At 42.3% G+C, this 25244-nt stretch overlaps 1 protein-coding gene across 33 annotated transcripts in view; it reads left to right on the plus strand.

Annotated features, from left to right (window-relative positions):
* LOC115931432 (decreased expression in renal and prostate cancer protein) overlaps positions 1–25244 on the plus strand; it is a 407507-nt gene that overhangs the window by 17831 nt on the left and 364432 nt on the right. For 32 of the 33 annotated variants that reach the window (XR_010131396.1, XR_010131402.1, XR_010131403.1 and 29 more), the window contains exons 2-3: positions 1524–11346; positions 11533–11619. The gene's annotated coding sequence lies outside the window, so the exon portion shown is untranslated. The remainder of the gene's footprint in view (positions 1–1523; positions 11347–11532; positions 11620–25244) is intronic. The other variant, XR_010131404.1, reaches the window with a different exon arrangement.

A 25244-nucleotide genomic window follows, 5' to 3' on the forward strand; every position in this document is an offset into this window, starting at 1 on the left:
TGTTGGATATCTTTTCATGTGCTTATTTACCATCTGTGTATCTTTGTTGGTGTTTTTTTCAGATCTTTTGCCCATTTTAAAAACTAAGTTGTTTTCTTAATGAGTTTTAAGAGTTCTTTGTATATTCAGAATACAAGTTATTGATTAGATGTGTTTTGCAAATATCTCCTCCCTGTCGGTGGCTTGTCTTCTTGTTCTCTCAAGGACTTCAGCTTTTCCTGAGTGAAATGGGGAGGTTTTAATGGTTTTGAGTGGAGGAGTGACATTACAGGCAAATTATAAATAATGACAGTAATATGAACCAAATGGAATTCTTGTGTATACATCAGCAGCCTTATCTTTAAGTAATGAAGATCAGTGTTTCTAAGTGGTTTTTAAAAAATGCATTTCCCAAGTACAGATTGCCACACATCTTATTCACAGCTATGGCCCTATTTATTTCAGCCCACCCTGCTGATACTTGAGTTTTGGGTAATAATGATCTTTTTGTCAACCTTTTTATTACTCACAGATAATATGAAAGTCCCAACTGGCCCGTCTTTCATGCAAGAGGCTTTTATAGCCCACAAGTGTCCTTGGCCAATGCTTCCTGCCCTCTCTTCCTATCCTCTCACCTCTCTCTCTAGGGCAGCCCCAACTGCTATTTATAGAGAGATGTGCTTAACTGTGGACGTCCTCAGCTGTTTCCAGTCCCCTTATTTCACTTTCTTCCTCTGGGTGAATGGCTCCCTCCTGCTTCACCATCTCCTCTCCAAAATGAGCCTGCCTCTTTGCATGCCTTCAAATCCCCCACAAGTTAACATGTGGATGAAAACAGTTTCTTCCTAGGTGGCCGGGTTCAGTCTTCTCTTAGGTGGCTCTGAGACTTGAACTTGCATTAAACACAGCTTTGAACCAAAGACTCTTGAGTGGGAAAGGCCAGGAACAAAACAGTGCATGACTGCGGAGCTCCCACTCTTGCCCCTGACTTCACTGTGTGTGGAGCTGGATGGCAGGAGGACACTTCAGAAGCAAATCTGAGTAGTGGAGGCAAACAAATGCAGGGCCGCCATAAAAAACCCTAGACGTCTGAGAACGCAAGTATGAACAGCGGAGTAGCACTCGGGACTGCAGGGACAGGAGCTGCCATTCTCACCGAGGTGCCTTGGTCAAGAATGGGACATTGGGTTATTGGTGAGGCAGAGTAGATACAGGAGGCAGCATCCCAGCAGAGAACAGACTGCTTGTGCTGAGGGTGGACATGACCCTGCCTCATTTTGAAACTCACCCAGACAATGACTGCACAGCCAGTACCCACCTTGGATTCACTAGCACATTTCCATCAGAGGCCACAGCCTTCTCCATAGGTGTCTTTGACAATGGGCAATAAGAAAATAATCACCAGCCATGCTGAAGTGCGCTCAGTGGGAGAGGGAACATGCCAAAGGGTGGGAAACAATAGAGCAAGGGAGCTTAACAAGAAAGTGATGGGCAGCTCTGATTCATAGAATGCCATGCCATCATTTACAGTCTGTTTCCATTAGGTCACAAGCATGAAGGTGAAAGAAAAAAGACAATTATTCCATGTGAACAGGTGAAAGAACAATCTTCGACCGCAAGACTCAACTTGAGTTGTCTTATGAATCTGTACTGCTCTCAGTTTTCTTGTACCCAGATTCTTCAAGGGCACATGGAATGGTGGCTGCCGATGGAAGTGGCGAGACCTCAACCGTGCCCATCCCAGCTGCACTTGCTTCCTGGGGATCTGCATCGCTGCAGCCTAACCTTGAGGGGTGGCAGGGCAAGTGCTGTTTCCCAGCTCACTCTCATTCAACAATTAAGATACAACTGCTACGTTTTCACCTAACAATACTGGGAAAACAAAATACGACTCAATGGTGAAATGTATTCTGGGTTATCTGATGAAGTTTTATCTTTAAATATTTTGTTATCCATTTTTGGCATTGCTGTGAATTTGAGACTGTTGCCACCAACTCTGAGGGATTTTAAACTGCTTTTAGAGTTTGTGAGAACCAAGCCTCAGGGGATGCATGAGTCAGTTGAAGCACTGTAGTCTTGTTGGTCTCTCTTTGACATTTCATGTCTCTGGCATATCTGAATTTAGGTTGGGAACTGGAGGTTTGCTACACTTGTATCTATTACTACCTTTCATAATCTGGCCAGTTCCATACTCATGGAAAACAATTTGTTTGTTCCCAGATGGCTGCAGCATTTCATTTAGAGTTGGGCTTTGGGATTTCTTGAAGAAGGAATGCAAAAGAGAAACATGCTTTAAAAAAGCTTTAAATTTCTTCCAGTAAACGACTTGCTTAGTATGCTAAAGACTTTTTGGGGGAGCAGCTTACTTATCTGGTATTTAGCAGTCAAATCCTTGGCATTTCTGCCTGTTGCTTCATGTTTTCCAATGGATTTGGAGGAAGAGTTGTCCTGGAGACTTCCAGGTTAGCTCCACTGACCTACATTTTCACTCCATTTAACATTATTGACTGTGGAATGAGCCAGAGTGCCGTAGAAGAGCATAATTCCTGATCAGAAGACAGCTGCAATTTAATTAGAATAAAGCAGTGACTACCATGTAATTAAAAATTAGATGAACCATTGAATGCTAAGCGGACTTCTCGAAGGTGAACTTAGGATTTCAAACCTACCACTGCATCTCTGCATGACATGGTGGAGATCTGCCCTATGAAGACCCCAGCACGCTGGCAGCCCAGCTGTCTTGAGGACTGTTTTGTGATGGGGGAGTCACGTTGGCCTGAGGGGAAGAATAATAGACTTGGAGTGGTCGTCGTCTTCTTCTCTAATGTATTTAATAACACTTGCACATGGGACAACATTCAAAGGGTACAATAAGTAGAGAGAGAAAAGCAAAGTTCCCTTGTTCCCTTGTCCTCCATGCCCAATTCTGTTTCCCCGTAGGGAACTCTTGTTAAGTGTCTGGCATATGCTTGCAGAGACAGCTCCATGCATTTCTAAACACCTACATACATTTTCTTCTTGCTTTTTTAAAAACACAAAAGGTAGATATTATCCACGGTGTTCCCCACGTTCCCTACCGCACCAAACATAACTTGGAGATTGTGACATATCCGGATATAAAGCTGCCCCTTTTTTAAAGGCTGTATGGTAGTGGTGATAGTCTGTTCGTGGAAGCATTAGAACTCATTTAATCTGTCCTCTAGATTGTTTCCAATCGTTTGCCATTACATTGTGTTCTAATTTTAGATGCCGCCAGGAAGCTCTCCAGGTTAGGGCCAGGCAGCAAACAGATAGATGGCATACTGAACAGAGGTGGTTTATGAGACGATTTATGAAGTGAGGGCAGGAAGAAGGACAACCTAGAAGAGATGGGTTAATGACGGAAAAGTCATTAACTCTCCCTGACCCCGAAGGGAAAGGTCAAGGGAAGGAGGGTTTCTCCAGCCAGTGAGAGCTGTAGTTACAGGAGAGGCTGCCTGACAGGAGCCATGGTCTTCCGCGAATGGTGTGTTGGTAAATGTTAAACACCTGGCTGTCTGGGAGGGGTGGCCCTGGCATGTACCGTTTGCTGATTTCTGTGCCGTAGGTACTTACACCAGGGCTTTAAAGGCACCAGTGTGACGGGGTGACACCCATACAGCCCACTGTGAGCCAGCTCCAGCATCTACTGCTCTAGGCCCCTGCTTCCTGCCAGGGCCTCCTATTGGCTCAACCCCACCAGAAGCCAGAGAGCAGGGAAGCCTGGTTGATGCAGTCCTCAGAGGTCGGTGCAGGTTGGTGAAATCCACGGGCTGTGTAGTTTTGGACATGACATTTCAGCTGTCTGAGTCCCTGTTTTCTCATCTGTAAAATACCAGAACTACCTCAAAAGTTTTCTGTGACCCTTTCAGCTAAGGTTCTTTGTTTCACTTACTCCGTGATGAGTGGATTTGGTGACCTAAGTGAGTTAGGTCATTTAGTGCACAGTTGCTGACTGTTTAACATGAGACATCGGTGGGCCCTGCAGTTAGGGAGCTTATGTCTAATGAGGGAGATGAGATGTGCACAAGTAGGTCCAGCCGTGTTGTAGGTCTAGCTGTGGACAGGACCACATGCATTCAGAGAAGTGATCTTTCATACCTGGGGTGTGAGATTTGATGGCAAAGACCTGGGGTGACCTTCATTCTGTGGTTGGGAGTCTGCATTATTCTCCAAGTAGGAAAAAAACAGAACACTTCTAGAGTCAGTCTATATATACCACTAGGTTCTCTAAGTATGGTCCTGATACCATCAATGTCTACAGGGAACTTGTTGGAAATCCAAATTCTTGGGTTCCACCCCACCTACTGAATCTGTGTTACTCCAGGTGATTCTGATGCATGTAGATGTTTAAGAAACACTGAGTTATACCATACCAGTGGTTCCCAAACCTGGCTGAAAATCAGAATCAGATGAAGACTTTAAACATACACACACACGTGCACACTGACGCTAGGCTCCTGGGCTGTACTTCAGATCTATGCAGAATCAGAATCTCCATGGGGAGATAAATACTTCTCAGATGTGACTATTTTCTACTGTTGATCTTAATTGTTGAGATAACATTGAACCTGTTTAATTATTTGCCTTGCTGATACTGCTTGTTCTTCCTTCTGTAGTGGTTTTTTACTCAAACTCTTTCAAAGTTTGAGAGTCTTTAAATTCTGAGAGGTGGCAGCTGTCTTAGTTGGCTCTCTGCTTTGGTTGAGGGTGGAGATGATTGTTCCTGCCCTGGAGTAGTTGGTAAGGACTTGACGTGAAAAATGGATAGCTGTGGATGCTTCTGAAGTCTGACCTTAATGTTGCTTTGTGATTAATTTGTAGCAAATTTTCATATCACACACACTGCTTATCAAATATTAAGTACAAAAGGCATACTTTGAAGGAAAATTGTAATGATTCTGGGACTATGTCTCTGCCTGGTTAGAGTTCTTGATGGAAAAGCCTGGAGTTTATTACCACGGAGAATTTGGCACAGGATTTCTGAAAAGTGAACTGTGCAGAGTTGTTGGTCATTTGAGGCCTGAGTTTTCTGAATATTTCTGGAGACTACATGAAAAAGGAGACTTCCCCACCCCTTTGAATTGTGAAGGCTTTGCTGATTATAAATAAAGCTATGAACATTGTTGTACATGGCTTTCAGTGGACCTATGCTTTCATCTCTCTTGGGTAAATACCTAGGAAAGGAGTTGCCGGTCTTAGGGTAGATGTATATTTAACTTTGCAAGAAACTGCCAGTTTTCTAAGCATTTCCACGTGTCTGGGAATTCCAGTTACTTTACATCCTTGCCAACACTTGATATATTGTCAGCCCTTTCCATTTGATCCATTCTGGTGGGGTGCAGTGTTATCTGTGGTTTTAATTTGCATTTCCCTAATGACTAAAGAGGTTGAACTGTTTTTCACGTGCTCACTGACCATTTGTTCGTATAGCTTCTTCAGCGAAATATTAAAGGGACTTTCAGCCATCTCGTTTGTATCACAATATCCCAAACATGTTTTTCCACCACAGCTTCACCCATGATCTCAGCTGCCCTTTTTTACTCGCCATCCTTGAGAACACCCTGGACTGCCAAAATGGCACACCTTTGAGATGCAGTTCCATTTGCCTCTTCACCCTTCCAGGCCCAACTCAGAGGTCACCTTTTATGCTGGTTAAGCCTCTAGCCCTGCCCTATCTCTGCAGAATTTAGGTTTCCCTCTGCCATGCTTCTGTAGTGCTGAGTCTACATCTCCGTGGCCACACTTGCCATGCTGTGTGCAAGCTTCTGTGCGTCTCACTCTTTGCATTCACCGTGCTTATGCCATCATCTGCCGTGGAGTCTAAGCCCAATATTGCTGGATTAATTTATTACCCATTTCATCCTCCCAGCCACTCTGTGCAAAAAGATGTGTTAGCCTTAAATCAGGGACAACGGCATAGACCCAAGGGGTCAAGTGACTTGTCCAGTGTGACACAACATATTTGTTACACAGCCAGGCACCACTTACTATAAACTTTTGACTCTTTGACATTACAGTTTTCCAAACAAGTATGTTTTAGGTACAGTGTTCTTTGACCTAGCTTGCGACAGGTACCCATGTACATGTACAGAAATATTTTTCAAGGGATATGCCGGCGCAGGATGGTTTTAAGGGAATCCACTTCCAGACCCTCAACTTACATACACAGTCACCTAAAACTGACTAGCCTTAGAAGGTGCCAAGCCATGGAAGACATGAAGCTGGCTGGGCCATCCCATCTCCTCTCTCACGATGGCCATTCTCCCAATTCATACAGAAAGGCAGACTTTGCACCTGTCATCTTCCTGAGGTGCACTGCTGCAAGATGGAAAACTTCCAGGCCATGTAACAAAGAGACAATGAGAAATATTGATGGTATTAAGAAGTCAATGACTTTAACGACTGAAATTTTGCTACTCAGGGGTTTCCACTTCTTAGGTTTCACAGAAATCAAAGGAGACCTAATCAAGTTGTTGATAAATGATTTAAAATATTTTTAACTTATGAGAGACCATATCTGGACTTTGTCCATGTAACTCAGAAGACTTCAAAGAGTTAAGATATATCATGACAAATCTCCTTGCATTTTCAAGTATTTATTTTTGTGAACAAAGTTTTTCAGGGTTTGCATAAAAATCCTCCAAGATAGGAAAATAAGCGATGCTAGACCATACCTCACTCTAGCAAAAAGTGATAGTCATTCAGGGGTAAATTAACAAACCAAAAAAAAGCCCTATACATTTCATTAAAAAAACCATTTCTGGCTGGGTGCGATGGCTCACGCCTGTAATCCCAGCACTTTGGGAGTCTGAGGCGGGCAGATTGCTTGAGCCCAGGAGTTCAAGACCAGCCTGGGCAACATAGTGAGACCACTATCTCTGAAAAAAAAAAAAAAAGAAAAGAAAAAGTAATACACTTCCAGATAAAACTTTGCTTTTTATATGTAATAATTTATAAAAATGGTAACATATTGTTTTCATCATTTGTGTACTCATAATAGTTGTGTTAGTTCAGAAAAAAATCATAGCAATTAGATTCTTATGGCTTAATACTCTTAAATGTAGAGTCAATTATCATTATTTGTGGTAGTTATGTTCTAGAAAGTTACCTTGATCATTGAATTACTGACAAATGCAACACTGCTGTGAGGAGAAATATAGCGTTAAGATCCACGAAGACTCTGGCCAGAACATTTTGCCAACCAATCAATACATAACCTTGTTTTATGTGTATTTTTGTTTGAAGATAGCTTATTTAATATAAATTTCTTACAAGTAATCGTATGCAGTATTTCTTTATAATAAACACTGTGTTTCAGTTACAGCATTATGTACTCCTATGACTGTACTAGTTTAATTCTCAGTCATAAGTACACACATGCACACAATACACATATACAGTACTCACATAACACGGAATACTGTGAACATGCTTTATACTGTATAGCACAGTAATAACAAATACATAAAGTCCTGAAAAAAGCATTAAGTGAAGATTAAGCATTTAAAGTTTTATACACATTAACTAAAGTCTTACTGTAATAGAGCTGCAGGATGTGTGATGGTCAGTGAGTGCACTGTGGTTTACCCTATCAACCTTAGCTTGCCCCATGAAAATCAAAAGAGGCTGGTGGAACTCACCCTGCACAAGAGGCAGATGTCAGTAAGGGCAGCACATTGTGATCTGGCAGAGCTACCTTAGGAGTTTGTCTTTTGCAACTTGTTGATGGTGTTGGCAACTGTCTCTCAAACTGGCTAGAAAAATTGGTTCAGCCTTGTCTGCCTGGCTTTTCGCCTCAAATCTTTAAGCATCTCAGAATAAGGGATAAATGCAGTGGAAGTGAGGTGCTTAAATGTGAGGCCATGTTCAAGTACAGGGTCACATTCTTCCATGTCATTGAAAATTTTTTCCAAGGCAGAATTCTATTCTGATATTTTGGCTGCTGTGAGAGGGACAATTCTTGGAGTCTTAGGGTGACTTTCATCCCTGACTATGCTCCCATGTTTTGCCATCTCATCCAGGTTTTTGTTTGTGGGTTCTACTGCCTTCTCTGACAAAATTTCCTCCACATCTTCTTCCTTCATGTCATTGAAACCTTCTCCACTTATTTGCCATGCAATATGCATTGTTTTTTTACATTGATTTTTATATATTCTGAAACACCTTCAAAGCCTTGAAAAGTTTTCACAGAGTCTGGCCAAATGTTTTCCCAGCAGTTATTGATAGTAGCCTGCTTGATGCTGTCCCACGCTCTGCCAACATAATCAATAATGCTGCGTATAGTGAGTGATTTCCAGTAGTCTATCATGGTGGCTTCCTTGTTGGCGTCAAGAGCCTCACAAGCTTTACAATAAAGTTCCCTCGTGTAGTGTGCCTTGAAAGTTTGTATTATGCCCTGAGGGGCTGGACGAGAGATGTAGTATTGGGGGCATGAAAAGAACTTCTTTTTTGGGGTGAGCATTTTCAAGTTCATCGTGCAATGAACTGGGGCATTATCCAAAATTAATAAGACCCAGAAAGCAAGGTTTTTGCCCTAGAGATATCGTTCAACTTCTGGAATGAAGCAGTGGTGGAACCAATCCCAGAATATTTCAGATACCAGCCATGCTTTTCTGTTCTACCGCCAATGGACTGGCATGCAGTTCAGATTTTTCCCTTTAAGGGCTCATGGGTTTTGGGCTCTGTACACCATCAGAGGTTTGCACTTAAAGTCGCCCTTGGCATTGGTGCACAATAGCAAGGTTGAATGCTTTAAAGTCAGGGGCTTGCGTGACCATTCACATTACATAGGTTCATTTGCCAACATTCTTATAAAACAAGCAGTCTCATCAGCATTGAAAACCTGCTCTTTACCATAAATAACCCTTTAACCCTTTTCACGTATAACACTTAGCAGACATTTTAAAAATTCTTCCGCAGCCTCCTTATGGCAGAACCTGCCTTGCCTGCAAGTTTAAAATTTGATTTCATGCTGTACCGCCTTTTGAAATGTGCCAGCCAGCCTGCACTGGCTGAGAAGGGTTTAATATTTTCCTGACCTTGGGTAACATGGCTGTAAATTTCTTTGGCTGACAACAATACTGCTCACTACACTACAAAAGTCCATATATGACTTTTTTTATTGGTTGTCGTCTCATGAATCCACAATTTTAGCTGCTTTTCCATCTTTTCCATAGCTTCATCACACACTATAGATGTTACTTTAGCACTTTCTGGAGCAGCCTCATGTACAGATGTGAATGCACTGTATTGTTGATTCATTAACATTGAACTCATGGCCAACAGCACTATAACTCATGCCCGAACGAAGCTTATCTAACACACGTATTTTCTCTGTTAAGACACATCACAGCCTTCTTGCGCTTAGGGACATTAGACAGCATTTCAGCACTACGCTTGGGGGCCATTTGAAACAGAGAAGTCACCATCGGAAAGCATAGAAATTTGAAAAACGTGACACTAAGTAGAGTGAGAAGAGGACATATGTTTACAGAATGAGAACTAAAAAAAAAAAGGCAGAGCATGGCCTTATTCAAGCACAGCTGGGAACGTGTACATCAGGTGATCCAAATTTTTCACTGTTCTGCATGTGTCCATATATGACTGAGAGTGCTTCAAGTATTGATTTTTGGGTTACACATAATTTTTAGCAAGTAGCCGAGTTCATAAATACGGACTCTTTGAATGATGATTGACTGTATTTGTAGAGGTCACTTGCCAAGAAAGAGTGTGTTTCAAGCATAAAAATAGACTATATGAGGATACAACTTTTTGGGTGAAGTGGAATGAATTAAAGGAGAAAGAATTAATGTCTGACTTGTTCAGAAACTTTTTAGATGGAGAAATGGGTATTATGTTTCTATTACACTTAGATTCTACTGGATATATTTTTTATAAAGGATGCAATGGTTTAATTTAAAAATGTCATCAGAATGTCAGAAATTACATCTTTTACAACTATTTAAAACTATGAAGAAAAAAATTAGGTATTACCTAGATATGTGATAATTTTTGAAAATTATTTTAAAGAGCAAAATGGATTAGGAAGCAGCTTTGCTTTTGCCATTCCACTGAAAAAATGTACAGTTTCGATGGAAACACGTCAGCACTTGCTTGAAGGAATTTTTCAACTATAGAAAGAAAAAAGCTTCATTTCATCCCTTTTGGCATTGCTGAACACTTGGTTTTGATGTATAATTTTAAAACACCTGAGCACCATAAAATGAAACCACAGTATTCCTGAGAGTAGCCTGGTGAAATGTCGTGATTTTCTCCTACAGTACAGAAGGACAAAAATGCCTTTAATGTCCTCAAATGCTAGAGTTCTAGATGACGCATTAGTTTAAATGTCAACGCTTAATGTCTTCACATGTAATTTGGAACAGAAGTTTTCTTACAGTTAAAATAATCCTTAGAGTAAAAAACAAAATAAAGTTTTTCGTATGCCTCAGGCTTCTTAAAATTTTCTAGTAATTGGTACTGTTTCTGGTTTCCTTAGTTTCTTGCCGTGGGTAAGGTCCAAACACCTTACATGTGTTGCTGGTGGCCCTCACAATTCTACCTTGGACTAAAGCACTAGGGAGTCTGTAGGCACCTTCCTGCGCTCCTCCACTGCGGTGGATCCACAATTTCTTCTCAGCTGACTTACTGGTTTTCATGTTAACTATTTCGGTTAATCATTCATGAAGCACGTGGCTTATATTTGGGAAAACATTGCACCTTAATCCCAACATGCATAATTTATGTTGCTTAATTATTTTAAGTCATTGCATTAGAATAGTAACTGCACTCTCCATGAACCTTGGCTAGAAAGAAGAGAAAAAATCCCAGGTTCTCTCCCAACGATCAGGGGTTACTCAAGCCGCCCGAGTTCTCTGGGGCCCCTCTGGGCCAGGCTGCGTCCACCTGGGAGAGGCCGAGGACCGGGCGCCAAGAGGCGGCGGTGTCTGCGCTAGGGGCCGAGCGGGTGCGCTGTGTCTGCGGGGCCAGGCCAAGGACCTGGAGCAGGGAGGAGGCCGAGCGCGGAGCCGGGCCTTGTCGGCTGCGTCCGCGAGGTTGGGGTAGAGGCCGAAGACTGGACAGGAGGAGGCGGCGGTGGCCGCGCGTGGGGCCAACCGGTGGGCTCCCTCTACCGGACCGAGGCCCAGCACTGGGCCAGAGGAGGTGGCAGCTCGCCGGCAAAGCAGGGTGGGCTGCCTCCGCGGGGGCCAACACCCGGCGCCATCCGAAGACGTCCCGCGCGGGCCGGCGGGGGCGCGGTCTGAGGACGTCACTTCCGGCGCCGGGGCTCACTTCCTGGTGCGGGAAGGGGCAGAGATTGGTGCAGCCCCGGAGGAAGAAGAAAGGGTGAGGAGAAGCAGCGGCTGCTGAGCGGGTTGGCATCTGGGGCAGCGGGCTCGCTCCAGGCCGTCGGGGGCCGCTCGCCAGCGTCGCCCGCTGTGTTGGGAGCGCGGGCCGTGGGCGTCGCTCGGCCTTGTCCGCGGCGTCCCCGCTGCCGGCCACGGCGCTCAGCGCTTGTGCTCTGTGTTGCAGGTCTACCCCGAGCCCCGGAGCGAGAGCGAGTGCCTGAGCAACATCCGCGAGTTTCTGCGCGGCTGCGGGGCTTCCCTGCGGCTGGAGGTGAGCGCGGGCGGCCACGGGCCGAGGGAGGGGCCGGGAAGACGGGGTTGGGCCCGGGGTGGGTGCTTCGCTGCAGCCGGACCTCCTGCCTGCTCCGCGCCCGGGTCCGACCCTCCTCGGCCGCTCGGGGGTCCGGGATGTGTGGAGCGGGGCGTTGCCGGTTTGGGTAATGGCCGGGAGGTGGCGGCGCGCGGGCCACCCCCAGGGCAGGGTGGAGTCTGCGTGTGGAACTCCAGACATTGCTCTCGTTCCAGTGAGGAAGAGTGGTTCTGGTCGCTGGTGGTGCAGGTGACACACATTTTCAACAACCGTTTATCAGGGGTGTGAACCGATTTCTTGGCACCTGCCTCAGCATGAACTCTGCTTTTAGAGATTGTCATCTAAGGGCTCGCATCTAGGTCTGGGTCAGGCCTTAGAATCCTCAGCAGGTGATCAGGCAAAGTCGTGCAGAAATAAAATGGGCCAGCCCTCCGCCTGCTTCTCCCAGCCTCACTCCTTTCTCTGCTTTTTCTTCCTGAGACCAGAAATTCGGTGGTTTTTCCGTACCCTCAACACTTAATGTCCAGAGAATTCACATTAACCAGTATGTGAGGTTTATAAAACATGCTGTCGGGGAACATACTGGGCGGGGTCTCGATTCCCTGTTGTAAAATGTTGTGTCACTTTACTAAACATTGTCTTTTAAGTCTTTCAGTGGCAGTTTCTGGGAATTTAACTCTTTTATTTTGCTATTGCAACTCTTCCTACACTTGGGGTAGCACTTTAAATACAGAAATCTAGCTTTGCTTTTCTTGGGATCTGCTTAAGTGGTTGCAGTCAGTCCTGTACTTAAGTCCTGCCGTTTATGTTGCCACTTTGTCACTCTTAACCTTAGTTTTCTTATCTGTAAGCTGAGATGGGCAATATCAAGCTCCCAGATAAGAGTACAGTTGGCCCTCCGTATCCAAGGTTACCCACCCGTGTATTCAGCCAACCTTGGATTGGAAATACTGGAGGAGGGGGAAACCAATTAAAAAATAAAAATAAAAAAAACACGGTATAATGATTATTTACATATGATTTATAATGTACTAGGTAGTGTATGAAACCTAGAGATGATTTGATGTTTACGGGACTATGCCATTTTATATAAAAGACTTCAGCATCTGAGGGTTTTGGTATCCATAGGGATCCTGGAACCAATTCCCTGCTGATAAAAAGGGACAACTGTATATGAAAGCATCTTTGTAGAACCTGTTATGTAGCATAACCCAACAGAGGTTTCCCTTCCCGAAGAATATTTTGCTATAGGTTTCTCGGAAAACCTAGAACATCAAATCTGTGAGGGCAGGTTACATGGAAAGTTTATTTAATTGAATTAGACATGTAGGAATTCATAGATTAAAGTATTACTGGCGTTGTTTATGATTGTAAACACAAAGAAATTTATTGTTGGTAGTATTTCATGTTGGCAAGGAAATTATTACACGTAAGTGAAAGTGCTAGGGGAGATTCCAAGAAACTTAGGGCCTTTTCAAAGGGGAAAAAGACAGTGTTTCAGTAGTCTTTCCTTGATACCCTTTGTCGTATCAGCTTTGTCATTTTGTAATCCAGCTGCCTTATTGGCTGTGATAATATGCCTTGCTAGTGGCAAGTTTTACTTTTTGTTGACCTTTGTGTGGGATTTTATTATATTATCCTCTTGAAACTACTGAGTTTTCTTTACGTTAACATACTTTTGAAACTCAATTGGCACATTAAGATTATCTGACTTTAGTGTAAAACTTTTTAAAAAAAGTTTTGTTTTAAAGTAAATTGAGGCTGGGCGTGGTGGCTCACGCCTGTAATCCCAGCACTTTGGGAGGCCGAGGCGGGTGGATCACATGAGGTCGGGAGTTCGAGACCAGCCTGGCCAACATGGCGAAACCCTGTCTATACTTAAACAAACCCAAAAACAAAAATTAGCCCTGCGTGATGGCGTGCACCTGTAGTTCCAGTTACTCAGGAGGCTGAGACGGGAGAATCCCTTGAACCCCGGAGGCAGAGGTTGCAGTGAGCTGAGATTGCCACTGCCCTCCAGCCTGGGTGACAGAACAAGACTCCCTCAAAAAAAAAAAAAAAGTAAATTGAATGTTAAAAACTTACCTTTTTTAGTTTTCCAAAGGTTGCTGACATTTCATATGGTAACTATTGTTTTTATAATTAAGAGTTTATTTGAAGGTTTTCTGGAAGAGAGTTTTCACTAACATATTCCAAGCATCTAGAATAGTGCTTGGCACATAATAGGCTTTCAATAAATATTTGTTACTAATAGAATGAACTTGAGGTTGTAGGTGATAGCAAGTGAGTTTCATTTTAAAGTAAAAAATTAGTTTTGACTTATTTTGTGCTATTTTTAAAGAGTAAATATCTCTTCCAGTAAATTTAAACAAGAGGCAAATGTTAGCATTCTTCAAGCTTAGTGTGAGTCACACTTGTAATTACCTAGGAGATAATAAAAATGAAAATATGAAAACAGCACATGAAAAACCTGATAAATTGTTCAGTCATTGTGTTTTTTGGGAAGTTACCCTGAGAAGTCATTTTGTATGGTATGCATCCAGCTCTGGCTTCCAGCCTTGTAAGGTGATGTGAAGGGACAGGGCTGGGCCCTGAAGGACTTGGTCATCTCCCATGCGGGCCACAGTGCAGCAATTTCCCAGTGTTTAAGAATTGCTTAGGGAGTCAGGAGGGAAGGGCCTTGCACTTGTGAAATATGTTGTGGGATTTACACATTTCATTTTCACAAAATTCTGAAAGGTGGGAAATTGATAAGAAATGTTTTGAAACTACAGACACAAAACTTAAAACTGATAGCTTAAATTCTAGATTAGCTTTTGTTCTATAGTTGTAAATGTCAAGGTGCTTTTCTTCCAGGGGTTAGTTTAGATTGAATTGTGTTTGTAACAGATTGTATTTGGTGTATATAATTCTTATTTACTGTCAGTTTAAGCTCTGCTAAGATTTGTTAAAGGGAAAAAGGAAGTAAACTTGGTTAATATGTCAGCTATTTTGGTGCATGCCCTCCTTAATTACCTGTAGAAAATCAGATATTATCCCCCAATTGTTCTGATTATGAAAATATTTTTATAAGTTGGTTTTAAAGGAATATTGTGTGAGTTGCATTTATTGGTGAACTTTGAGAAGCACTAAGTTTTAAGTTGGAAAACTTTGAAATTTGGAAAATTAAAAAAATTTAATTAGTGTTGGAAAGCAGTGTAACTTGGATGACTTCATTTTCTTATAACTTTTTTACTTGGCATGTTTAAATTTTTTTTTTTTTCCAGTTAGGGCAAAAAACCCCTAGGCACACAATTTCTATTTGTATCTCAAAAGCAACCAAAATAATAATTATTAATAAGAATAATGATGATGTTGGCTAGGTGCAGTGGCTCATGCCTGCAATCCTAGCGCTTTGGGAGGCTGAGGCGGGTAGATCACCTTAGGTCAGGAGTTCGAGACCAGCATGACCAACATGGTGAAACCCCATCTCTACTAATCACGCCACTGCCCTCCAGCCTGGACAACAGAGCAAAACTCCGTCTCAAAAAAAGAAAAAAAAAATGATGATGATGATGATGTTTGTAGAATTTCACTTGAGGATAAGTAACTTACTAAGCAAGTGATAGGACATTTCTTTGCATTTTCTTAGGTAAACAGGTACAGAGAAATTCAGAGTGATTTCTGTTTCCAGTATTTTGCTCTGTTACTGTGGAATTCTGATTCATGTGTTGTAGCTACTGTAGGGTGTGTATGTGTGTATGAGTGTGTGTGCACATGCTTGTTCACTGAAAAGGTCACAATGAATTAGCTTCCAAGATGTTCCCACCCTATACAACATTGTCTGATTAGGCATCTGACAACTAGGGAAGCAGGTGAAATGTAACTGGCAAAAGCAGATTTTATGTTCCTAGGAGAAAGCTTGTTTGGTTAAAGCCATCACGCCTGTAACATGTTTACCAGTTTTTTATTTCAAGAGCTAAAAGTTAAGGATATAAGATTCCAGTTAATTGATACATTATTAAGCTCACATTAATAATGTGGTTTCAGGAATATTAGCAACAAAATTATAATAAAGCTATGGATTTTAACTTAGTTCTGTTTGAAAGAAAGATGTCTACTGTTCTCGATAGTTATATTCATACATAATAGAAAAGGGTAATCTTGATGGATAGTTTGATATTAATGAGGCTTTTTTGCTTAAGAATTGACTGTGGGCTCACATACAGTGTTACCATTACTACTTGAAAGGAAAACAAAACATTTCAGATGAAACTGGGTGAGCCTGTTCTCATAGTTGCCAAGAGGGAATAAAGCCAATTTGTCAAGTGTAAGGAAACCACAGCTCTTTCTTGTCATAGACCATTTCTGGAATAGTTATGTTTGATATGATAGGGATGGTAACCCTAATATATTAATAATTGATCTTTCCAGCTCCTTGGCACTGCAACTAATACTAAAATTATCTGCAGGTTTCACAGTTGCTGTTCATTTATTTAACTGTTTTTCTGGAAAAGTGGAAGGCATCCAAAGGCCCAGGTGGTTCAGAACAGAAATCTGCTCTTTTCTCATCCTCACCCTTGGAAGTTTTTGGTTGGTTTTTTGGTCTCTCAGATCAACAGAGCATGAAATGTAGACCAGCTAGTCACATAAAGCTTGCCTCATATCCAGTTTCTTTTCTTTAATTCTTATATTTTGTTTTTAAGTTGACAAACAGTTGCATGTATTTATGGAGTAACATCATTATGTTATGGTATATGAATGCATTGTGGAATGATTAAGTCAGGGGAATGAACATATCTGTTACCTCACATACTTCTTATTTCTTTGTGGTAAGAACATTTAAAATCTAATCTTTTAGCAATTTTGAAATATACTTTAGATTATTGTTAACTGTAGTCACCTGCTGTACAATAGATCACTAAAATTTCTTCCTCCCGTCCAACTGAAATTTTGTACCCTTTGACTAACATCTCCCCTTTCCCCGTCTAGCTCCTGTTCCCTCCTTCCCAGCCTCCTCAGCATCTGGTAACCACCATTCTCCTGTCTGCTTCTGTGAGTTCAGCTTTTTTACACTTTACATATAGGTGAGATCGTGCAGTATTTGTCTTTTTGTGCCCTGCTTTCTCTTAGTATAATGTTCTCCAGGTTCATTCATTGTTGTTGCAAATAACAGGATTTCCTTTTTTAAAAAGTCTGACTAGTATTCTATTGTGTATATATCCCACATTTTCTTTATTCTCTCATCTTTCAGTGGACAGTTAGATTGATTTTATATCTTGGCTGTTGTGAATAGTGCTGCCATGAAAATGGGAGTGCAGACATCTCTTCAACATACTGATTTTAGTTTCTTTGGCTATATACCCAGTAGTGGGATTGCTGGATCATATGATAATTCTGTTTTTAGATTTTGGAGGAACCTCTATACCGTTTCCCAGAATGGCTTCAGGAATTTACATTCCCACCAACAATGTGCAAGGCTTATCTTTTCTCCACATCCTTGCCAACACCTGTCACCTTTCATGTTTTTGATAATAGCCATTCTACAGTGGTGAGATGCTCTCTTGATTTGAATGTGCATTTCTCTGATGATTAGTGATGTTGAACATTTTCTAATCTGTTGGCCATTTGTATGTCTTTCGAGAAATGTCTGTTCGGGTCCTTTGCTCGTCATTTTTTAATCAGGTTTTTTTTTGTTACTGAGTTTTTAAATATATTTTGGATATTAGCTTCTTATCAGATGTATGGTTTGCAAATATTTTCTTTCCATTCTGTGAGTTGTCTCTTAATTCTGTTTTGCTGTGCATAATCTTTTCAGTTTGATGAAATCCCATTTATCTTACTTTTGCCTTTGTTTTCGGTGGTTTTGGGGTCATATCCAAGAACTCATTGTCCAGACCAATGTCTTGGAGCTTTCCATGGTGCTTATTTCTGGTAGTTTCATAGTCTCAGGTCTTACATTTAAGTCTTTAGTCCATTTTGAGTTCATTTTTGTATGTGTTGTGAGACAAGGTTCCAGTTTAATTTTTCTGCATGTGGATATCCAATTTTCCCAGCACCATATGTTGAAGACTGTCCTTTCCCCATTGAGTGTTCTTGGCACTTTTGTCAAAGGTCTGTTGACTGTATTATGTGAGTTTAATTCTCAGCTCTCTATTCTGCTCTGTTGGTCTGTGTGTCTGCTTTTATGCTAGTGCCATGCTGTTTTGGCTGCTATAGCTTGGTAATACACTTTGAAATCAGGTAGTGTGATGCCTCCAGCTTTGTTCTTTTTACTCAAGATTGCTTTAGTTATTGGGTTTGGTTTTTTTTTGTGTGATTCCATGTGAATTTCAGGATTGTTTTTCTATATCTGTGAAGAATACCATTGTAAATTTGGTAGACATTGCATTGAATCTGTGGATCACCTTGGGCAATATGGATGTTTTAACAATACAGGTTAAGCATGCTGACTGATATGGTTTGGCTGTGTCCACACCCAGATCTCATCTTGAATTGTAATCTGCATAATCCCCACGTCTAGGGAGAGACCTAGGGAGAGACCTAGGAAATTACAGGGATTACAATTCAAGATGAGATTTGGAGTTAGAGATCAGCCTGGGCTACATGGCAAAACCTCATTTCTACAAAGAAAAAAAAATCTATTGGACAGTGCTGGATCCAGTAGAATCCTAGGAGATGGGATCATGGGGGTGATTGCCCCATGCTGTTCTTGTGATAACGAGGGAGTTCTCAGGAGATCTGATGGTTTTATAAGGGACTCCTCCCCCTTTGCTCCTCACGCTTCTGTCTCCTGCTGCCCTGTGAAGAGGCGCCTTTCGCCATGATTGTAAGTTTCCTGTGGCCTCACCAGCCATGTGGAACTGTGAGTCATTTAAACCTCTTTTCTTTATAAATTACCCAGTCTTGGGTATGTCTTTAACAGTGTGAACGTGGACTAATGTACATGCCAAACCTGAAAATCCAAAATGCTCCAAAATCTGAAACTCTTTGAGCACCAATGTGGCACTCAAAGGAAATGCTCATTGGAGTGTTTTGGATTTTCAGGATTTGAGATGCTCAACTGATAACTATAATGAAAATATCCCCAAATCTGAAGTACAAAACACTTCTGATGTCAACTTGTGTCACTTCTGAGAATGTGTACATGATGCTGAGTAGCACAGAGCATGCTTGTGGCATGGGTGCTAAATGGTCAGCTCGGCACACTCACAGCTAGTAATTGTGACTTTGATCTTCAGCTGATTTCTCCTTTTTTGATTCAGGGTTATTGCTCACTCCTGGTAGCTGCCCATGATTATCAGGTGTTTGCTTTGTGGGGGACGGTATAGGGGGAGGGAATGTAGTGCCTGACCCCAACCCCTTTCCTGGGTTGCTGTCCTGTGTTGCCACTCACCAGCTGTGCCATCAGGAAAATGGGTGTCACATGTGCTTGCCCTTTGTGTCTGTCGTGAGGATTACATAAATTCATGCAAAACTCTTAGAACAGTGCCTGGTAAGTTGGAGGTGCTAAAGAGACATTAGCTGTTATTATCACTTGCATTATTATTCTTCCGTGTAGTTGGAGCCATATGGTATATTTTAAATCTTTACCCAGGGTTCCATATTCATTTTTTAAACTGCAGTAAATAGAGCTATGTAAGAAGAAAATGAAAAGCTGTATAATGCTACCGTCTAGAGATACCAGTGTTAAAAGTAGTATTTCTTTCTTGCTAATTTTTTTTTAACCATTGCAAATATGTAAATATATTTTTAAAATATCCATGACGTCATAGATACATGTAATGTTTTATAACATGCTTTAATTTGATCCAGTGTGAGTCTTTTCCCGTGTTAAATAATTATTTTACTACTGATTTTAATGGCTGCCTCTTAGTTCCTGGTAATAATCCCCATTTTTGGATACAGAGGTGGATTCTAAGTTTCCACGGTTGTGAACAGTGGACTGTGCAATGGACATTTCTGTACCACACCCTTAATCCTTGATTTTCTTTGTAGGACAAATTCCCTGATAGGGCACTGCAAGGCCAAAGGTGGGGGCTTTCAAAGGCTTTGAACACCTGCTACCATACAGCTTCCAGAGAACTTCTGCCAGTAGCAGTACATGAGAGTACTCCTTCCTGTCCTATGGATGTCCTGTGGACAGCTGTCTTGAATCTTTTATATATTTTCTTTCCCTTAGGAAGATGGAAAACTTGTTATGGATAAACATTTTGGCTTTTCTATCTTATATCTTCCACAGTGCTTTACATTTCTGGGGATATTGCAAACTAAAATAAATGTAAGTCAGTCAACATTTCCTGCATTGGACTTTTGAAAGAGGATGTGAAAGAAAAGCTGCTAGAATTGGAAATAAAAGTTGAAAACCCTAGAAATTTGCAGTGTTATCAGCTGTTGCACAAGTAACCTCGCATGGCACTGGGTGGGACATTCTTGGGCCACTCTGTACAAGCTGGAGTTCTGGCTGTAAATGCATCTTGAGATGGTCTGCGAAGGTGAGAGGGCAGGTTTTCATTTTCTCACTTTACAGTCGAGAGACTTCAGAAGGAGTTCAGGTGGGCAGTCCAGCATCGTAAGGAGCTGGTATAATTTAGTGAGTGAGAGGTTTTGGGAAAGAAATTGCCTTACCTGTTTCTAAAACACTCATCTTCCCTGTGTATTTCTGAAGGACAAGTTCTTTTATTATACTGCTCTGCCTAATGCTCAGTTCTCTTTTAGATTTTTTTTAGGCAAGATTGTGATTAGGATTTCACCCACAAGAATAGTTAAAAATATTAACACTTTTGAAAGAATTAAAATGTGGGAACCACTTACTGAAACTCAAAACTTGTTGATGCAGGCTTAATAATTAATTGCAATAAAAACAGAAGTAAATCTATAGTCTGGGATGGGATGCCCAGCCAAGTGTTGTCTTTGTTCTAGATTCAGACAGATGAGGAGGTAAACTGTTTATTGAAACTTGGCGTTGAAGGTTTATAAGCACCAAAGATATGTTTGAGGCATTCTTTTTAGCTGGGCACCCTTCTATACTATTGATACCAAGCGTGAAACGGTTGGTCACAACATAGTGTTTATTGACTGATTTATTGAATAAGCTGTTGAAGCTTATTCCTGTGTAGGACTTTAGTTAAGGAAGTTAAGTAAAAATATTGTTTGGGAGAAGAAATGAGTAACTATTCCCTGAACATTTTGTAGGTAGTTTAAAGAAAGACAGTTTCCATTCAGATACTGTAATTGTGTTTTAATTTCACCTGGCAAGAAGTGTCAAGAGATGGCCCTCTGTCTTGTACCTTAGTGCCTTGCTGTACTGTCTTGCTGGGTGAACATGAAGCGTTCTGGTTATCCAGGCTGCTTTTCTAGTGTGGACAGCTAGACTTCCCCCTTCGTTTCAGATCTTTGGAATGTCTTCTTTGTCTAGATCAGCACTGTGCAGTAGGAATATACTGGGAGCCACAGATGCGATTTTAAGTTTTTTAGTAACTACTTTAAAAAAGTGAAGCAAAGTTAATTTTAGTTTTCATTTTTAAATATTTATTTATTTATTTATTTTTGAGACAGAGTCTCACTCTATTACCCAGGCTGGAGTACAGTGGCGTGATCATGGTTCACTGCAGCCCCCACCCCACCAAGTACCTTAGACTACAGGCATGCACCACTATGCCTGGCTAATTTTTGTATTTTTTTGTAGAGATGAGGTTTTGCCATGTTGCCCAGGCTGATCTCTAACTCCTGGGCTCAAGCAGTCTTCCCACCTCAGCCTCCCAGAGTGCTGGGATTATAGGCATGAGCCGCTGTACCTGGCCTAAAGTTAATTTTAATAATGCATTCTATTTAACCCAGTGTATCCATAAAATTATTTCAACATGTAATTGATACATACATATTAATGAGGTATTTTAGTTTCTTCACATTAAGTCTATAAAATCTTGTTGGAATTTGTTATGGCCACAGCACATCTCGGTTTGTATTAGCCACATTTCAGTTGCTCAGCAGCCCATCTGTGAGTGGCTCCCGTATTGCATGTTGCGTTTGGATTATTTAAGAGGCTGGAGAAATACGGTGATCTTTGAAATGAAATGGGACCCAGGTTTGTTGAGAACAAATTGTGTGTCTAGGCATTTTCCTTGTACTGTTTTGTTGAAACCTCACGATGCCCTGCAGAGAAGATGGCAGTTCCCCACTTAGCAGATCAGGAGGCTGAGACTTGAAGTGGTTCAGAAGTCCCAGGTCCCAGCTCAGCCAGTGAAGAGATGCGGAATTTGAACTCAGATGCATCCACTCCACTGGCTGGGTTCTTCATACAAGCATGCTGCTGCATAGTGTGGCATTAGGTGAGGTGTTTGACAACATCAAGGCAGTACCCTTAGGCTAACTCCTGGCAAGGCCCATGGGCAAGTTCTCAGGAGAACTTACCTGGTGACAGGGCCTGCCTCATGGGTGTGCGACTATTGTTGCCACACAGGGCCCTGTGCTTGGTTTCATGCTCTGCTGTTGCCATCAGAAACTCTTAAGAATTTTTTGACAAGGAGCTTTGCATTTCTAATTCGTGCTGGAGCCTGCAATTGAGTACTTGGTCTAGCCTGCTGGTATTGTTCTTAGAGGTCTGTGATGAATAACAGGATTAAACAGCATTTTCTGAGTGCTTATTATGGCCTAGGCCCCATTATGAAGTGTGTGTTAACCCAGTCTAAAAGTAGCTGTCTCAAGTTGTTACCACCATTTTCCTCACACGATTGCATCCCTGACCCCAGGCAAGCGGAATTGGGATAAGAATAACCCTCAACAATCCCTGCTACTAAAGAATTGCTTAAAGTACTTCCTCCTGATAGGAAGTTAAGATAATTTGTTGTCTCTCATGCATTAAAAATCGCCACAGCTTCCAAGGCAGCCACCATTTTACCTGTCAGTGATAAGGACCCATGATAATATTGGCTGTGGGTTTTGTTTTTCTAAAGGATCCTTTTGGGAAAGCCATCCTCTCCAGTGTTGGGATGATAAAAGGATGGGAAGTCGGAGTCAGCTTGAACTTACCAATCAGAGAACATGTAGGGGTTGAGTGGAGGGGAAGAGCCTCTCCGAGGAATTGGAGAGAACTTTCTACCCACATTACGTCTAACTAGCCAGAGGATGGGCACTGGGCCTGTATACTTGTAAGGTTCCTTCAAAGCCTGAATTGTGTGAGTCAGTGATGCAGCTACTTTCTAGATGAGCTACCAGTTTAATAATAGGACTTAGCCCCAGATTCTGCTCTCCCTTTTTGGCCCTTGACATGGGACACAGATCCCTTAGTAGGTGTTCATGCCTGGCCCATGTGGGCAGCCGGGTAAGTCTTTCCAGTGCAGCTGGTCAGTTGGTCTCACCCAAGAGTTGCATCACTTGTATCTCAGCTGGTTGTTCAGCAAGTACTGGCAGCACTTAACACATGCAGTAAAGCAGTGAGGCTGTTTTGCCACCGTGACAATGCAGTTGAGTTTTGCCTAACGTGAAAATACTAAGTTTCTGTGTATTCTCTGCTACCCACAACCAGAAGGCTTGGAGGAACAAGCCTTCTGGTTTGTTTATCTGCATCCCTTCCCCTTGATAAAGCAACTGTGAATTTGGTCTTAATTAGCTGTAGTCTGTTGAACCGACTCAGTATAGCCAGGGTAGAGGCAGAAGAAGGAAGTGTCCTGCACAGCGGCGCAGCTGAGGGCTTCGTGCTCCTGAGTTGGTGGCACAAGAGAGGGATTCAGTGGTCAGCTCTGCATAGTCTCTCATTTTCTAGCAAATAGAAACCAGAGTGGATGGCCTCATATGTGTAAGTTCTCATGAGACTCAAATGGAAATTAGTTGTCCCTGAGGTTTTTCATGCTTGGCTGATTGAACTAGATAGTTTGAGAGGGATATTTTGTAGATTAAAGGGTGAGATTAGGGCTGGGGAGAACAATGCTGGTAGAGTGGCCTTAAAGACCAGCCTCCAGGAAAGCCTCTGGCAGTTGGAGTCCCCACTCCCTGCCGTTAATCATCTGTCACATCTGGTTCATCTTCCTTTTACTAACCCCAGAATCTTGGCTTTTCTCTTTGCCCACCACCATTAGCCCAGGCTTTCCACATCCCTCACCTGGATCACTGCAGCAGCTCCTGGCCAGTCTATCCTTGCTTTTCTCCAGACTGTTTTCTTCTGAAACGCAAGGCTGATTTTGGTCATTTTCCTCCTGACTGTGATCTTACCTCATGTCTTAGAATGAAACCTGTGACCCTTGGAAGAGATGGGGAATAATAGGAAGTGAGGCCAGGGAGTCGTGGGGAGTGAGATCAGGTGGTCCTGTAGGTCCTGTCTTTTCCTCCAAGTGTTATGGAGCCTCTGGGGGTGTTTGGGCAGAGGGGAGAAGGGATGTGATGTAAGTTTTAACAGGATCATTTTGGCTGTGTTTTGAGTATAGACTGAAACACTCAAGGGCAAAAGCACGGGAACCAAAGAGGGCAGGATGGCAGCAATCCGGGTGACCTCCCAGGTGATGGTGGCTGGAACCACAGTCCCGTCAGCATAGGTAGCAGGAGAGATTGAATTCTAGTTTTTATCAAGAGGGTAGAGATGAGATGATTTACAGATGGACCAGATGGGGTATGCAGGAGAGGAGTCAAGGAGGACCAAGGGTTTGGCCTGAGCAGTTAGAAGAAGTTGTGTTTGGGATGGGGAAGTCTGGCAGGGCCAGATGTGGGCACTGAGCTTCAGACATGCTCCATCAGGGTATCTGTGAGATGCCTCAGTGAAGATCAGGTCTGGACTTCAGGGATGCGGCCTGGGCTGGGATATCAGCTTCAGACTTCCGCACAAGCAGGTGCCGATTGTGTAGAGTGATGCTCCTGTTAGTCTGTGTCATGTGGAAGAGTGTCTTAAACACATATTGTGGGCAGGTGCTGTGGGGAGGAGGACATCCACGCCTCAAAGAGAATGAAGGAATACCTGGTGAAGGGCTGGGGGAGGAAGTGAGGAGGTGTTAGTCCCGGAACATTTTAGGCCCGCTAGACGTGCGTGCTGACGTTGCTCATTTCCTGGCCAAGCTGTAACCACCTGAGTGAACGGTTGGTTTGTTCTTGGGTCAGGTGTATCCACAGCAGTCATTCAGTGCGAGGGTACTTAGGTCCTCCTTATCATCAGAAAATCACAGAGAAGCACCATGCAAAAATAGGTTTGTGGTCATGTGGCGTGAAAGTTGGCAAAGATATGATCTCTGGGCTGTTTGTACGTGAGCTTAGAAGAAACTGAGGACTCGTCATCAAGTTGTATTTTATATTTCTTTTATCCAATAAGACTTGTACGTAGCTTAAAAGATAAATGATACTTAGAGCCTCAAAAGGAAACACAGTCCTCCCGCACTCTCCTTATCCCAGAAACACACTCTCAGCTGGTGTTTCTTCTTGGTCTTCACTTCCTCCTTTCCATATTGTATCCTGGCACTGTTGTTTCTTATCAGTTTTAGTTAATAACTGTCTAAGATGAGGGTGTAGCTCTTTGTATCACTCCTGTCCCCCAGTTCAGGAGAATCATTCTTTGCCCTGCATGTGTGACATGATATCCCTTGGTGCAATGTTAGTTGTTTTAGCCAATGTTTTTTCTTAGTTAT

This window comes from Gorilla gorilla, chromosome 18, assembly GCF_029281585.2.
Source record: "Gorilla gorilla gorilla isolate KB3781 chromosome 18, NHGRI_mGorGor1-v2.1_pri, whole genome shotgun sequence".
NCBI lineage: Eukaryota > Metazoa > Chordata > Mammalia > Primates > Hominidae > Gorilla > Gorilla gorilla.